Genomic DNA, 13535 nt, shown 5'->3' with positions numbered 1-13535 from the left:
AACCGGAACTCAGTGCAGGTTTCCCATGTGGGTGACAGGAACATAATCCCTTGAGTCCTTAGTGCTGCCTTCTGGGATCTCCTCAGCAGGGAGCTCGAGTCAGGAGCCAGAGATGGGCTTCACATCCAGTTGTTCTGACATGGGGCACGGGTCTCCTAACCAGGGTTTAGAATGCTAAGCTGGATGTCTGCCACCCTGTATTTGAAGCTTTCTCAAGATTTGTTTATTTTTACTTGAAGTCAAAGTTAGAGAGGAAGAAACAGAGAGGTCTTCTACCCACTGGCTCACTCCCAGTATGCTGCAGTGGTCAGAGCTGAGCTGATCTGCAGCCAGGAGCTTCCTCTGGGTCTTCCACATGGGTGCAGGGGCCCAAGGGCTTGGGTCATCCTCCGTTGCTTTCCCTTAGAGAGCTGGACTCAAGTGGAGCAGTGGGGACTAGAACCAGCGCCCACAAGGGATGCTGGCACTGTGCTGGCCCCTGAGGCTGGAGTTTTGATTCCATCCTCCTGCTTTCCTTTAGTTTTTGTTCCTTTTCAGAAACTCCCCTCTTGGCATGGGCTTGTGGCATAGCTGTGGATCTTTGTACCCTCTGTTGGAGTGCCTACTCCAGGTCCCAGCTCCTCTATCTCGGATCCCATTCCTGCTAGTGCATGCCCAGAGAGGCAGCAGATGGTGGCAGAAGGCCTGGGTGGAGTTCCAAGTTCCTGACCCTAGCCTAGCCCATTGCTGGTTGTTGTAGGCATTGGGAGATTGAGCAAGGAACGAAGGATATCTCTCTTTCTTTGTTTTTTTTTTTTCTTATAGATTTATTTATTTCTACTTGAAAGATTTAGAGAGAGGGAGAGGCAGAGAGCGTGATCTTCCCTGTGCTGGACCACTCCCCAAATGATGGTGATGGCTAGAGCTGGGTGGGTGCGTGGGTACAGGGACTCCTCGTCTACTTCCCTCCCAGGCTGCAAGCAGGGAGCGGATCGCAGGTGTGTGGGATGGCTGATGCTTGCAGCTGGAGGATTACGAGCTGAGCCGCTCCAGCCCCCCTCTCTCCTTCCTTTTGTCTCTTGTTCTTTTACTCTTTCCTTCCTTTTGTTTTTTTGAATAAAAATGAATATAAATAAAAATTGTATAAAATGTGTTCCAAGCCATCATTTATCTGTGTGTGTGTGTGTGTGAGAGAGAGAGAGACAGACAGACAGACAACAGACAGATACACAGAGAGATAGTAGAGAGGAATTTTGAGGTCTGCTATCCTAAGAAGTCCTGGAGTGTCATAAAATTGAAGCCCCTTTGTCTGAAATGGCTGTTGTTAAAAGAAACACATGTTTCGTGGTCAGTGGCAAGTACTGAGCCACGTAGAGGGATTCTGTGTAGCAGTTTTTTTCTAGTGCATATGAATATATGGTTTCAGTGATAAAAATCATAAGATTAAAAACAATTATGTAGGTCATATTATGATTTTTTTTAAAATAAAAGTTTGTTTATTTGAAAGGCAGAGGGGTGAAGATAGTAGAGTCTGTCTTCCATTTGCGGTTGCCCCTCAGACGACTGGGCACGGCCAGGTGGAAAGCTGGAGCTTGCACTCCTGTGGGGTCACCAGTGTGGGTTCAGGTGCCCACGCATTCCAGCCTTCTGCTCTGCTTTCCCAAGTGCAGTGGAGCTGGATTGGAAGTAGAATGTTGGGAACTTGAACTGGCACCACATGGTTTGCTGGCACTGCAGTGTGCTTCTGAATCCGCTGTGTCACAGTGTCAGCCTCAGATTTTGCATTTTTTTAAAATCAACATTTGTTGTTTTAGAATCCCTAGAAATATTTAAACCTTTAGGAAACTTTTTTTTTCCAGTACGGGTGCCTACTGAGTTCTTGTGTTTGGTTCTTCTGAACTGTCTCGGGTCTTCCAGCCCATTCAGAGCAGAGCTGCCTTGTTAATGCCATCCCTTCACGGTGTCCTCTCAGCGGAGGATGCCAGCCAGGGCTCTGGTCAGGCCGGGCAGCGGTGTCGCCCTGCATCAGGGCAGAGGTGACGGGCATCTTCATTTTCAGTGCTTTTCTTCATTTCATGGCTATCCAGTGTTTTGTTGATTTCTTCATTTAAAGTGAATCAGAATGAAAATCTCACTAAAAATTAATGCAAAGAAATACTCCCTTCTAGTTCAAGACTGTAGTTCTTTTTACTATGAAGTCAGTATAAAGATACGTATTTTAGAGAAAATTTGGAAATTAGGAAAGCAAAGGAAAAATTGTGATAGTCCAGGACAACAAAATCCATTTCTTTCTAGGACATTTTTTCCTCTGCAGTATTTTTGTATTTGATCATCTCCTGATTTTTTTTTTTTTATTAATTTGGGCCCAGTATGGTAGCCTAGTGGATAAAGTCCTTGCCTTGCATATGCTGGGATTCCATATGGGTGCCATTTTGTGTCACTGCTGCTCCACTTCCATCCAGTTCCCTACTTGCAGCCTGGGACAGCAGTGGAAAGCCTTGGGATCCTAGGTCTGCGTGGGAGGCCTGGAAGAAGGTCTTTGCTCCTGGCTTCAGATCGGCTCAGCTCTGGCCATTGCAGCTGAGTGAACCAGCGGACAGAAGTTCTTTATCTCTCCTTTTCTGTAAATCTGCCTTTCCAATAAAATAAATAAATAAATCTTAATTAAAAAAATTAATTTGAAAGGCAGAGATACACAGAGAGAGCTCTTCTGTCTGCTGCTTTTTTCCCCAAGCATCTGCAAGGCCATATGGGTGCTAGTTTGTGCTTTGGCTGCTGGTGTAGCCGGGAGAGCAGCAGAAGGGGGCCCGGTGCCCCCGCGTGCCCCTGGGAGACCCCGGTGAAGCTCCTGGCCCAGCCCCCGCTGTTGAGTTCATTTGGGAAGTGAGCCAGCAAATCAAAGTTAGTCTCCATCTCTTTCTCCCACCTCCTCCTTTACTCCTTCTTTCTCTATAATTCTACCTTTCAAATAAATAAATAGTTTTTAAAAAGTTTATTTAATTTGTGTTTATGTGAAAGAGAGGGAAAGAGAAGTGATCTCCAATCCTCTGAGTCCATCTCCGCACGCCCCCTGAGCTGGACTCGGAGGAGCCCGTAACTGCATTGGGTTTGCCCCGTGGATGGCATGACCAACGTACTGCAGCTGATCTCTGCCGTCTCCCATCATAGGGACCACCCATAGCCTCACTGGGTCCCAATTACCTCTCCCAAAACCCAGCTACAAGTACTATCAGCATATAAATTAGGAGATTAAGTTTTTAACATATGAGCTTCAGACCACAACACGTGTTCTTTCCTTTACTTGCGCTGTATGTGCCATTCTTACTGCGTTTATGTTGTCCTCCTTGAGTGGTCTAATTGAGGACAGTTTCAGACTGGAAATCTCATTTGTTCTGTGAACATGCTTGGTTGATAATACTTGCCTACATTGTTTCTTTGTGGCGCCACCTGAACATTTTTACCTTGTTGTTCCCTTCCAGGTTGTCATCACGAAAGCCAAAGTGGATTTCTCCAGTGTGGTGTGCCTCCCCCCTTCCGTCATTGCTGTGAATGGGCTGGACGGAGGAGGGGCTGGCGAGAATGAGGACGAGCCGGTGCTGGTGTCGCTGTCCGCGGCCCCCAGCCCCCAGAGCGAAGCTGTTGCCAATGAATTGCAGGAGCTGTCCCTGCAGCCCGAGCTGACCCTAGGCCTGCACCCTGGCAAGAACCCCAACTTGCCTCCACTCAGTGAGCGGAAGAATGGTGAGTCCAGAGGGTGAGAATGTGGTCATTGTCCTGTCTGACTTGAACCAGGACCAACATTATTATTTTCTTTTGTTTTAGTGCATGTCACTGAAGAATTGTACTGTTTCTTTATCAGGTCTGTACAGAGAAATGGTGGTAAATGTAGGTGCTCATTGTAAGCCCAACATTTCCTCCCTGGAATAGTATAACTGCTTTCTGATTTGTCTTCCTACTTCTCTGCTTCTTCCACCCTGTTCCTTCCGTTATTTTGATACCTATTTGGCATCAATACATAATTAGCTACTAAAGATTTAGAATTAAGGGATGAACTTTTGGCACAGTGGCTAAAAGTTGCTGCTTGGAATGCTTGCATCCCATGCGAGTGCCAGTTCAAGTCCCAGGTATTCTGCTTCTCATTTAGCTTTCTGTCCCTCTGCGCTCTGGGAGACAGCAGATGAGCGCTTGCCTCCCTGTGGGAGACCAGGCTAGAGATGAGGACTCCTGGCTCTGTCTTGGCCCAGCCCTGGCTGTTGTGGGCGTTTGGGGATGAAGCAGCAGCCTGGGTCTGGGGAGGGGAGCGGCATCGCTGTGGCGCTGGAGGAATGTCGGTGGGAGTGAGGGAGACGGCAGAACACTGGTATGTGGACAGTGGATTCGAGTGAGGGCAGCCATGGCTGTCGGGCGGAGAGGCCTTGCGCATCCTCACATTCCTCTCATAAAAGTGTCTCCTTCTGTGTCGGAAGTCCTGAGAGAGTAGTTTCCAGTCCTTGTCTCTAATGTCCCGAGACTTCGGTGCTCTCTGGCTTCTGTCATCACCTTTCAGGTACTGCCATTGCCTGGGTCCCCTGTGTCCTTTTGTAGTGGATCCTGTAGCCAGGCTTAGGTCTTAATCCTACTTGCTCGCTCTCCAGCTGTGACATGCATGACCCCTCTCCCCTCACTGCCATGGTGACACTACTCTCTCCTGGCCTTTTTTGTAAAACTTTCTGGTGATTTCCCTCTCCTTGACTGATTTTCCCCGTATTATTACAATAGTATAGCCCTAAGTTCATCATTCTCTTTCCTGGCCTTTTGATTTCCATCTTTCTAGCCATTTCTTCTCCTACTTAGATTGCTTTCTTTCTCTCTATACACCTCAAAATTTGCTACTCCCCAGCAGTCAGCCCTGGGGGAAGAGGTCAGATGAACTAGTGAGAAAGTCATCTTTATATTTTGTGCTGGGTCTTTTCCTGGTCATGTGTAGGGAGGTAAGGGTAGAGTAGAAATGGAATACTCTGGAAAATGTGTCATTCCATTAGAATAAATTCTGACATCGGAGCAGGTGCTCTTTTGTGAATGGATGTGCTGCATGAGGAGAGAAATTTGCTTCCTAGACATGTTCCACCTAGACACATCCTGTACAGAAATCCCAGGGACTAGAGCTGTGGTGCAGTGGGTCAGACTGCCTCCTGTGATGTGTGCATCCTGCGTGGTGCAGTTCAAGTCCTGGCTGCTCCACTTTTCTGCAGCTCCCTGTTAATGAACCTGGGAAAGCAGCAGACATGGCTGTTGCAGCCATTTGAGAAGTAAACGAGCAGATGAAAGATTCTCTCTTTCTCAAACTCTGATTTTCAAATAAATAGGAATTTGCTGTGTTAGCAGTAGTCCTAGACAGTAGGCACTCAAGGTCGTGACACTCCGATTTGCTAAGCAGAGAAGATGCCCTCAGTTTAAGTGCACCTTGTTGTCCCAATTCCCCTTTCTCCTAGGCCAAGTGCTTAGGTGTAACTGGGTCCTGTGCAGCCTAGGCCTGGAAGCCTGGAGAAACCCTCTAGTGTGCCCTTGGACTCCAGCTCAGCGGGCGCTGTTGAGGGAACTTGTCATGGTGGAGAACAGGTTTTTTAATGAGATGTATTTATTCTTGAACAGTATGGATTAGTTGAAGTTTACATGCCTGGGATGATTATGCAGTCTTCTTTGGCTCAGCACAGATGAGAATAGATGTGAGTCCTTAGTAGTCAATGAATTTTGTAGCTTGCTTTTCTGGAAATAATTTTTTATATGAGGATGCCTGTTTTTCTGTGTTTACCATTTGATTTCATTGGTCCATCTTAAGTGCGTAGAAAGGCCTCGCAATTTTAATTGTTAAAATTTAAGTATAACTGTAATAAACTCTTGTGTATAGAAATAGTAATTCTTTCTGCTGTGTTCTTTTTCAAGAATGTTTGTCCTGGCTATTCTTGGTTTTTTCTATTTCCATATGAATTTTGAAGTCATTATGGGAGGTAGTGAGTATCTGACAGGGTCAGGGTACACATTAAGGTTCCCACATGCTGCACTGAAGTGATCGGTACAAGTCCCAGCCCTTCTACTTCTGACCCAGCTTCCTGGTGAGGGTGCCCTGCGAGGCGGCAGGCATTGAGTTTCAGTCGTCTGGCTTGTCTCGCCCAGCCCTCACTGTTGTGAGCGTTTGAGGAGTGAACCAGCAGACAGAAAATCTACCTTTCAATTAAAATGTAAAAAAATATTGAAATTGTGAAAAAAAAATCATTATGGAGTTTTGATTGGAATTATGTCTGTCAATCAATTTGGGACAGATTGATAACTTTGTAGAGATTTATACCCCGAATATAGTATATTTTCCCCACTTATTTATATCTTTTTATATGTTCACCCAAGAGGTTTTAAAATTTTCTCAGTAGTGAAACTTTGTCTTGTTAAATTTACTTTTAGCCACTTGATATGTTTGAAAAATGTTGCAAATGTTACCTTTTTAATTTTTTTCCAATTGTTTTGCTGATGGCGAATCTTGTTGTGAGAAAGGTAACAGATCCCGACTGCCTGTGTCTGCTCTCAGGGTTGCTGAACAGGGTGGGCAGAGCTAAGAAAGAAGGAAGCAGAGACTTGGGGCGTGAAAGTGCCTGCTGTGGCCCTGCGTGCGGCTGCTCCCCATGCGAGGTGTGCGCGGTGTTCGGTTGTGTTTGCACGCTTGTGGAGGGAAGGGTAGATGATGGATTATTTCTGTAAGAGAACAGACTGTGTGCTGCATGTTGTAGTGTTGCACAGGAAGTACCGAAATTAATTGTTGGAAGAAATAAAAATCCTGAGTGGGCAGCTTCTGATGCGCTTTACCACATCCTCAGGAAAAGCAGAGATGTGTAGATTATGTCCCTCAGAGCCTTATGGATTTTCCAGATTAGCTCTCCCAGTTGAAAATTCCCAGTTCTTGGGCCCGGCGCGATGGCTCAGTGGCTAAGGCCCTCGCCTTGCACACCCGGGATCCCATATGGGTGCCAGTTCTAATCCCGGCGGCCCCGTTTCCCATCCAGCTCTCTGCATAACCCGCTGCATTCCAGAACTGGAAAGATAACCAGGTTCCCATTTTTATGTTTTCATCAAATGTTCTGCTGTGTCCCGTTGGAACAAATCAACGCATAGAATCCAAGCTTAAAACAAGCAAACAAGAAACGAGAAAACAACGAAACAAAACCCACACTCTCAAATGTTTCCTTTCCTCAGAGAAATTATTGCTGACATGTGGTCAATTTCCATCCACTGCTGTTCCAGATGTGTGCTCTTACCCCTGAGCTGGTACTAGGCTCCTCTGTGGTCACTGAGTGTGCAGTGTGGGCCTGGTCACTGGTCACTTCCTGGGAACCTCTTTAATGAGTGTGTAGCGTAGCATTCTGTTCTGTGTTGCTGTTTATTTCCGCCCAGTTGGATGTTTGAACCGTGTTCTGTGTTCTGTGTTCTGTTACTGTTTGGTTCAGCGTCTTCTGACGCTTGCTCTGCGTGGGAACCCTGGCGCAGAAGTTAGCCGTTTGACTGTTGACCGTTTATTCAGTGACTATTACATTCCAGCTGTGAGCTCATGAACGAGACAAGGCAGGGAACTTACATGGAACTTAGGGATCCCCAAGAGAGAATACTGCAGTTACACAAGCCAGTGCATAGTTACAAACTTGGGGAGCTGCCTTTTAGAAATACAAGACGCGGCAGCAGGGCAGCAGGGCCACAGGGATCTGACGATGAGCGTTCTGCGCAGGGCAGGAGGCTCGTCAGGAAAGGCTTTGTCTGGAAAGAAAGAGCCGTTTAAGCTGGGCACCAAAGATTATGTAGTAATTTGCTGAACAAAATGAGGAGGGAATAGCATGCATGCAGGGTAATGCGTGCTGGTTAAGCTCTGTAGCTCATATCCAGATGCGTGGGTTGGAGTCCTGGCTCCTCTGCTTGTGGCTTCCTGCTAACTCCTCCCTCCGAGAAGCAGCTCTCAGGCTTGGTCCCTGCCACCCGAGGGGAGACCCCGCTGGCTTCAGTCCCTGCCACCCGAGGGGAGACCCCGCTGGCTTCAGTCCCTGCCACCCGAGGGGAGACCCCGCTGGCTTCAGTCCCTGCCACCCGAGGGGAGACCCCGCTGGCTTCAGTCCCTGCCACCCGAGGGGGAGACCCCGCTGGCTTCAGTCCCTGCCACCCGAGGGGGAGACCCCGCTGGCTTCAGTCCCTGCCACCCGAGGGGCAGACCCCGCTGGCTTCAGTCCCTGCCACCCGAGGGGGAGACCCTGCTGGCTTCAGTCCCTGCCACGCTGGCTTCAGTCCCTGCCACCCGAGGGGGAGACCCTGCTGGCTTCAGTCCCTGCCACCCGAGGGGGAGACCCTGCTGGCTTCAGTCCCTGCCACCCGAGGGGGAGACCCCGCTGGCTTCAGTCCCTGCCACCCGAGGGGGAGACCCTGCTGGCTTCAGTCCCTGCCACCCGAGGGGGAGACCCCGCTGGCTTCAGTCCCGCCCTGTCTCTGCGGGTCATGCCTTTGAGGAGTGCATCAGCGAGTGGAAGATCTCTCGGTCTCTGTGTGTGTACGTGCATCTGCCTTTCAGATAGTTGGAGGGGAAAAGAATTGAGGTTTTTGGGGAATATGCTAATTATATTCCAGATTAGCCTATCAGTTTATACTTCTGTCAGGTGTGAGTGTTTGGTTTGCTTGTTAGCAATTATGGTCTCATTTGTATGAAGTGTTTTTATTTCAACTTGCATATTTTTGTTTACTAATTGGAAAGAACCTTATCCAAATGTTTGTGGCCCACATTTCTCGCACATGTTTCTGGTCATTTGGTTCTTTTTCTTTGGTTGCTGTAACATTATTTTTTTTAAAGATTTATTTTTATTATTTTTTTTATTTGAAAGGCGGATATACAGAGAGGAGAGACAGAGAGGAAGATCTTCCGTCCGATGATTCACTCCCCAAGTGAGCGCAATGGCCGAGGCTATGCCGATCCGAAGCCAGGAGCCTCTTCTGGGTCTCCCACGTGGGTGCAGGGTCCCAAAGCTTTGGGCCGTCCTCGACTGCTTTCCCAGGCCACAGGCAGGGAGCTGGAAGGGAAGCGGGGCCGCCGAGATTAGAACCGGCGCCCATATGGGATCCCGGGTGTGCAAGGCGAGGGCCTTAACCACTTGCGCCACCGTGCCGGGCCCTATAACATTATTTTTAAGCTTTTTTGGGGTGCTCTGGGGAAAGGCTGGGAGGCTCTTGTCGGGAACTGGTGGGATTCTCAGGTTGCCTCGCCGTGAGCACGTTGGAAAAGCCTAAGGTCCCGTTTCTTTTGACTCTTCCAGTTGGTGGGTAGACAGTTCTGTGGAGCTGGAAATCTGGAACCTTCTTGTCTTGTTTTCTAAAAGCTAGCTCAGATCAGCCTGCCTGGAAGGGGTGATCCAACTTTGTAATCAATCAGAATGAATTGCTTGTCTTTTACACTCATTTAGCTCCTGGTTTGGACTCTTAGCCCTTGATGTTTAATTGTTAGGTGGGGATCTCTGTATTCCACTTTCCCGTGAGCATCCTGCAGGCAGGGACTGTGTCCCTGCCTCATTGTTGTCTTCGGATCCTTCCTCGGCACGGACACCGGGATGTGTGAAAGAGTGGCTGCTGAGCGCATGACCCCTGTACTCCCTAACAGCTGTGGCCTCCCGGGTTTGCAGAGCCTCACTGAGTTCTTCAGGTGTGGGTGAGGTCACAGGACGTGGGGAGCAGGACCTGCTGCAGCTTGCCTGCTGCCGGGTGGGGTTACCTTTTGGTGTTTTCACTTCACCCGACACCAGGTGTCTGGGGGAAGAGTCTTAACTGGCTGGAGTCTGAGAAATTTCGACACACGGTTAGGTTTTTGTAGAGCCACAGCTCAGTAAAGTCCACGCGTGTGCTTGTGAGACCTGCAGGCAGGAGCGGATGCAGGGTGGGGTCGTGTTCCAGTGTCCAACACAGCAGAGCTCCTGAGGCGTGTGCCCCTCCATCGAGGCCAGCCTGTGGTACACGGTGTGGTAGAAACCGCTCTCAGTGCTTAGTGCAGTTGATGGCTTACTGTGATTACAGGTTATTTTGTGAGTGAGCAAAACTCCGTTTTCCTGGCTTCTCTTTATCTCATACAAGCTCAGCCTTTTATCAGGACTTTAATACTCCTGATGGTGGATTGTGGATGTTAGCTGCACACTTGAGCGCTTTTCATGTAGTTGTATTCAGCATGTGTTCTAATGACTATTTCACCAAAAACCTGCTCTACCTGGGTGGGTGGTAATCCTTTTGTTAGGAACTTCTTCAGGCTTTTTGGACACTCCGTGCTAGAGGGGCTTTTCATTTCTCTTGGCATGTGTTTACGAGTACTGTTGTGCCTCCCTGTGCTGGATGTGGGAATACAGGGGAGCTAAGTAGTGCTGGGGCGTGTCCAGGCGGGAGGACGATCTGCGAGCTGTGCAGAACCCCAGGAAGGGTAGGAAACGGGCGGGGAAAGGATTCTGGGGAAGGCAAGCACTCAACTTTTTTTTAAAGATTTATTTATTTTTATTGGAAAGTCAGATATACAGAAAGAAGGAGATATAGCGAGAAAGATCTTCTGTCCACTGGTTCTCTCCCCAAATGGCTGCAGTGACCGGAACTGAGCCGATCCAAAGCTGGGGGCTTCTTGCAGGTCTCCCACGCGGGTGCAGGGTCTCAAGGCTTTGAGCTGTTTTTCCATGCCACAAGCAGAGAGCTGGATGGCAAGTGGAGCTGCTGGGATTAGAACCGGCTCCCATATGGGATGCCAACACTTGCAAGGCAAGGACTTTAGCTGCTAGGCTACTGCGCTGGGCCCATAGTTGCTCCACTTCTGATTCAGCTTCCTTCTTTTTTTGGTAAGATTTATTTATTTATTGGAAAGTCAGATAGAGAGGAGGAGAGACAGAGAGGAACATCTTCCGTTCCATGATTCTCTCCCCAAGTGACTGCAACAGCCAATGTTATGCCAATCCAAAGCCAGGATCCAGGAACTTCTTCCAGGTCCCAAAGCTTTGGGCTGTCCTCAACTGTTTTCCCAGGCCACAAGCAGGGAGCTGGATGGGAAATGGAGCCTCCGGGATTAGAACCGGCACCCATATGGGATCCTGATGTGTTCAAGGCGAGGACTTTAGCCACTAGGCCACACCACCGGGCCTGATTCAGCTTCCTTCTAATGCATTTGGGGAGGCAGCGGAAGATAGTCCAAGTATTTGGGCCCCTGTGACCCATGTAGGAATCTTTTGGTGAGGTTCCGAACTCCTGGCCTGGGGTGGCCTAGCCCCGCCTGCCCACTCTCCCACCTTGACTTATTTAATTTTACTGGGAAAGCAGATTTTACAGAGAGAAGGAGATTAGAGAAAGATCATCCATCCACTGGTTCAGTCCCCAAGTGATTGCAATGCAGGTGCTGAGCCAATCTGAAACCAGGAGCCAAGAGCTTCTTCTGGGCCTTCCACATGGGTGCAGGGTCCCAGGGCTTTAGGCCATCCTCCACTGGTTTCCCATAAGCAGGTAGCTGGAAGGGAAGTGGAGTAGCCAGGAAACAAACTGGTGCCCGTATGGGATCCTGATGCATGCAGGGCAAGAATTTAGCCACGTCGCTATTGCTCTGGGTCCTGAGCCCAGTCTCAGCGGCAATATTCTGGAGTGAACAACTGTGGATGGAAAATACCTTTCGGTTTCTGTCACTCTGTTCTTCAAATGAATAAATAAGTAATCTTTTCAATAAAAGCACCGGCTGTAGGTAGTCTTGGAATAAAAGCAATGGATTTGAAGAAAATGAGGTGGTAACATTTGGTTGGTAATCTAATAAGTATGGTTACTCAAGGTGTAGGGAGAAGGATGTAATATAACTTGAGGGGGTGGTGTAGAGTGGTGCTGTTCAACGTTTGCTCTTGAACATGTAATCTTGAGATGACCAGGTTTTTAAGATTTATTTATTTAAAAAAATATTTTTGTTGCAAAGTCAGATATACAGAGAGGAGGAACGACAGAGAAGAACATCTTCCGTCCGTTGAGTCACTCCCCAAACGGCCTCAATGGCTGGAGCTGAGCCAATCCAAAGCCAGGAGCCTGGAGCCTCTTGCATATCTCCCATGTGGTTCAGGGTCCCAAGGCTTTGGGCCGTCCTCGACTGCTTTCCCAGGCCGCAAGCAGGGAGCTGGATGGGAAGTGGAGCAGCTGGGAGATGAACTGGCGACCATATGGGATCCCAACAGTTGCAAGATAAGGATGTAGCCATTGAGCCAGTGTACCAGACCCTGAAGGCACTGTTAACCAAGGTCGAAATAAGTCCCCATTGTTAGCCCTGTAAGAAAACTAACTTTATAACTGAAAAAGCCAATTAGATCTTTAAGCTTAGCTGTCTTTTTGACATGGGTCAAGTGACTAGTTAAGAATGGAAATGCATAGGATGTGGGGGCGATCTGGCTGCGACATCTGTCACCCCACTGATCATCAGGGTTGATTCGGCTGATCTGGGTGGCTAGGTGGGTGTCCCTTCCTCCCTCACTGCTCCATGTGCGTCCCTCCCGAAGCTGCGCGCTCGGTCGAAGAGGATGAGCATCTCCGCTAGAGGAGGACCGGTCTTTGGTCAAGGGTGTGCAAGTAGCTGTGCTCCCCTGCTAGAACCTCCACACAAGCTCTCAAGAATGGAAATGCATAGGCTAATAAACTTGAAGTAATCCTTACTCTTAATATGGAATGAAGCTTTTTTATTTTAGTTTTTAAACATTTTATTTGGATGCCAGATCTTTCCGGAGGGAGAGGGAGAAAGATCCTCCATTCGCTGGTTCACTTCCCACATCACGGCAGTGCCAGAGCTGAGCCAATTCAAAGCTGGAAACTAGAGCCTCTTCCCAGACACCCATGCAGGTGCAGGGCCAAGGACACGGGCCATACGCTGCTGCTTTGCCAGTTCGTAAGTGGGGAACTAATGGGAAGTGGAGCATTTGGGACACGAACTGGCACTTAGGTGGCATGCCAGCATTCCAAGCAGAGTCAGAGGGTTCACCGGCTGTGCCACCATGCTGACCCCCGAGTGAAGCACTCTTGACTTCTTCCAGAAATAGTTCAGCTACCTCAGAAACAACAAACTGCACACCTGGCCTAGCATGTTACCGGCATCGTGCAGGTGTGATGGGGACTGCAGGTGTGTCAGTGTTGACGTCGAGGTTATGTGTATTATGCCTGGTGGACCAGTCTGTGGCTGCAGTTGAACTTGGAAGGAAGGGTGAAGTTCCTGGGGGAGAACCACAGATAGCTAAGGGGTCTGCTCGGGGAGGCAGGGTGGGAGGAGCCGCTCAGGGCACCGAGACGGGTTAGGCGAGGAGAGAAAGTGGGATTTCAAAGAAAATCTAGGGACTAGGAACACGTAGAAGTATGGAGACTAACAAATCCTGTAGGAAGACTTGCTGGGATAAAAACCGGGGAGATGCCTTGTCATGAACACTGAAGGCGGCTTTGGGCTGTCTGGTGGACTCAAGGTTCAGAAGACTATTCACAAAGTTACGTTATCAATAACTGAAGTACGATGACAGTGACTTAGACATTGG

General features: G+C 48.7%; 1 long non-coding RNA gene across 1 annotated transcript; it reads left to right on the top strand.

Moving 5' to 3' along the window:
- The first annotated feature begins 5359 nt into the window (after positions 1–5359).
- LOC121160595 lies at positions 5360–12594 on the top strand. The gene is made up of 3 exons (XR_005884558.1): positions 5360–5371; positions 10189–10193; positions 12471–12594. It is a non-coding gene; the product is annotated as an uncharacterized LOC121160595 (long non-coding RNA).
- Positions 12595–13535: the final 941 nt, after the last annotated feature.

The sequence above is a fragment of the Ochotona curzoniae genome, unplaced genomic scaffold, assembly GCF_017591425.1.
Source record: "Ochotona curzoniae isolate NIBS_2020 unplaced genomic scaffold, NIBS_Ocur_1.0 contig_1014, whole genome shotgun sequence".
In the NCBI taxonomy this organism is placed as follows: Eukaryota; Metazoa; Chordata; class Mammalia; order Lagomorpha; family Ochotonidae; genus Ochotona; species Ochotona curzoniae.
This window is presented reverse-complemented; position numbering and strand designations above follow the sequence as displayed.